Raw genomic sequence first — 3,662 nt, 5'->3', positions numbered from 1 at the left:
AGACCAAGTCAGTGTCTGTGTCTTGGGCTGACGATTAAGTCATCCTCCTTAGAGAGAGAAGGATGAAGAGAGAGGGCACCATCAGCAGGATGACACCTCTTGCGAGTCCGTCTTGGCCTCTGGAAAAGTAGAGTCCAGCAGACTGTGCCCTGGGAGCTGCCACGGGGACTCTGCATCTGTTCCATGTCTCTGAGCACTCAACATTTTCCAACAACAGGATGTAGGATGTCCAGAGTGAGTGTCCTCTCCTCTCTGTGGACCTACCTGTAGAGGTGGAAGTGGCACAGATTCAGGATGTACCTGGAGTTGGGGGAGAGGAGAGGTGCGGAGGTGACCCTGTGGCACTGTTGTGTGGCCCTTACTGACCCTTCCACAGGACTACAATTCATTATTCAACATACACAGTGTCCTTCCAGACCCCTCCCTGTGGCCATCTCTCCAACAACTCATCTGAGCCCCTTCTGTAGCCTGGAGCACTTCTGGTCCAAGATGTGACCACCGTAGAGTGATCCTTGAAGTGTCATCCTAAGACTGCCTCTTTCAGAATCCCTGGGGTGACTCCTGGCTTCTGCTGGGATCGAGAAAGCTCTAAGGACTGTCACTCCCACTCTAATGGCAAGGAAAAGTGAGATTATCCTCAAAATCATGACTTCTCCTGAAACATGCAAAGAGGTGAGGTTGCAGGTGAACAATTACCCTGAAGTCTCAGGAAGACAGGCACTTTGGAGAAGAGATAGGATGTGGATGCTGACTTAACACCTGCCTACAGGTAGAAGATGGAGTCACCATAGGTGTGAGTAGAATGACTCTAAAATTTCTAATCAAGTGTTAAATGCCAAGTGTGGTCTAGTGTGAGACTATAAGATCTTCAGGAGCCTCAGACCCACAGAGGAGTTTATACAGACTGTTCTCCAAGGACCTCCATCAGGAGCTCCTGAGAAAGATTGGGAGCAGGAGTAAGACCAGAGAAAGCCTGCTTCAGGGGTGCAGGCATGAAGCCCTTCTCAGACACTTCTCCCTTAAGGAATAAAATCCAAAAACCTTTGGGAAAAGTGCAGCAATCCCCTCTCCCTTGGGGCTTTGGGGAAGACCTGCTGAGGATGAGGAAAAGGAAAACTTAAAAAGCCTCTGCTTCTTGGAGAGGGACAGGAGACTGTCCTCAGTCCTGGTCCTTAGAAGTCTTTTACCACTGGGGAGGGGCAGAATCATTGAGAAAGCCCCCCTCTCCACCACCAAAGGGCACAGGTCCTGCCTATGGTTGAGGTTGGACCAGGACAAGAGAAACTACTCCTGGATGCCACCTCGAGTTAGCACACACCAAGTAATGAGCAGCAGAAGTATACCACTGGGGGAGGAGAAAGTGTGGAGAGAGACCTTCTCTGAGGGGCAGGTGCACAGGGTAGGGCTAACACTGAACATAGAACAGGAACATAGAGAAAAACCTTTCAGCAGCTCTCACCCTAAGCACAAGGTAACCCTAGCAGAATTTGAATCATGCAGTGCACTGAAGATAACCATAGCAACGGTGAAATCCAAGCCCTGCCCAACTCCTTATAAATTAACTCCATTCTCCCAACACACACACACACGTGCACACACACACACGTGCACACACACACATGCATGCACACACACATGTATGTACTCACACACACACACACATTATCAGTTTAACAGAAGGAGAGGCATGCCCATTTCCAGTCATAAATCCTATTTACTTCAGTTTCCAGTCTCCTACGCATAGTGCGGATGCGGAGTCTAGATCTCTCATCCAAAATTACATATACAAAAAAAACCCACAAAAACACTAACGAGAGACAAAACATTCAATATAAGTAGGTCAGAGGTAGCCCAGGTGTTAGAACTAACAGACTAGGAATCTAAAACAACTAGATGGAAAAATTCCATCAACAGATGGAATTGTGATTCTGATGTTTCTCGTCTGGGGAGATGCCTGGGCATCAGGATTTTTTAAAAGATCCCTATGTGAAGATGGTGTGCAGCCAGAGTTGAGAACCACTGAGCTGCTCAGTTTGTTCCTGAGAGCACGGACCCTTTCTATAGGTCTCTGCATCTGCAGGGCCATGCACAGAGTGTGTGCTGAAAGCATGAGCAGATGAGTAAAGGAGTCGTTTGCTAGGTTCCTGGAGATTGCAAAAGATGTAGGCCCACCCAGGATTTCTTCAGTGATGGGGGCTTGTGGTAAGAATGCAGGAAGCAAGAAGGAAAGCAGTTCATTGACCAGGCCTTGTGAGACTGGAATGTTGTCTGGGAGATGAACCTGAGGAACCTATGACAACAGGATCATTGTGTCTATTCCCCCGGAGTGGCCCCCACCACCCCCTGACCTGGATATCTCCCTTCACCTCCACTCAGCCCCTCTGAGCCTCTGCTTCTACAGCTCCTACCAATGTCCTCTGGGTCTGTTTGCTCAGGGCTTCTGCTCACTGTTACCTCGCATTACACTCTGTCCACTCTCCTGGCCTCGGGCTTTCTCTGCACAGTTTCAGGTCAAATTTCCTGAAAGAGAAGGTCTGACTGGTTGTCTCAGTCATCCTCCAGTAGAGATCCTCCAGTAGAGATCCTCCCTGACCAGGGTGTGGATCTGCACCCACTAGTGCTTCTTGGTCTGGGGCCGGCCCTGGACTGCTCAGCTGTGCCCACACCCATGGGGTACAGCAGATCAACCCACAACTTACCCTTCAGAAGGGCACTGTGGGAAGTGCTGCCTTCTGAAGTTGGTCCCTCGTAACTGCAGGCCCTGCCCAGAGCTTCACCTGGTCAGTTCAGGAGGTGAGAGACTAATGAGGGAGTGGACAGTTAGCCCAGGATCAGTAAACGTGGTCCTGTCCATTCAGTCCTTGTGGCCTTCAGCTCATTTGAGTTCATCTGTACATTGGCGCCAGGAATAAATACGAAGGCAAGTTTGCTAGTGACCAGAGGATTTCCTGGTATACTGTCAGCTCCTTGGGGTCAGGACCAAGGTCAGATTCATTTTCAGGGTCCCCTAGCAAGTGCTTGGCAATGGGACTAGGTGGACGGGCTGACAGATGACCAGACAGATGGATCTTTACACAGTGGAAGTGGCCATAGCCTTTGGTGATCTGTTGATTATATCCTTGAACTCTATAGTAATAATAGTAACTAAAAATTATTGAATATTTATTATGTGTCTTCATAATGAAAGTACTTTTTGGAGTAATTCAAATGATCTTCATAGCAACTTTTTGAGATTGACACAAGGCCCAAGAAAACTCAACTAGCAAGTGATAGTAAAGTCTAGCTACTTAATTGGCTATGCAAAATAAAAATTTGTAATTTGCATTATTTTGTTGTGTAGAATAAACATAACCCCTCATTTTAAAAGTTATTAAGAATTTCAAGATGACGGCAGCAGGGCATTAAAGCAACCGTGGAACCTGGAGGCCTTCAGAGAGCAGGGCTCTGTGTGACTGCACAGGTCTCACGCCCACGAAGCCAGCCCTGGTGACAGAGCTGCATACGAACCTCTGCAGTCTGGCTCCAGAGCCTGAGTCTTTAAGTGCAAAGCAGTCCTTCCTCCTACACAGGACAGTGTTTAAAATCTATGTCTGGTCCTGTCCTCATCTCTAACTTCATCAACTGACTCTGGCCAAAGGCACCAATTTGTCTAAGAATTCTCT

Source organism: Diceros bicornis, chromosome 32, assembly GCF_020826845.1.
Source record: "Diceros bicornis minor isolate mBicDic1 chromosome 32, mDicBic1.mat.cur, whole genome shotgun sequence".
Lineage (NCBI taxonomy): Eukaryota > Metazoa > Chordata > Mammalia > Perissodactyla > Rhinocerotidae > Diceros > Diceros bicornis.
Note: the sequence above shows the minus strand (reverse complement) of the source record.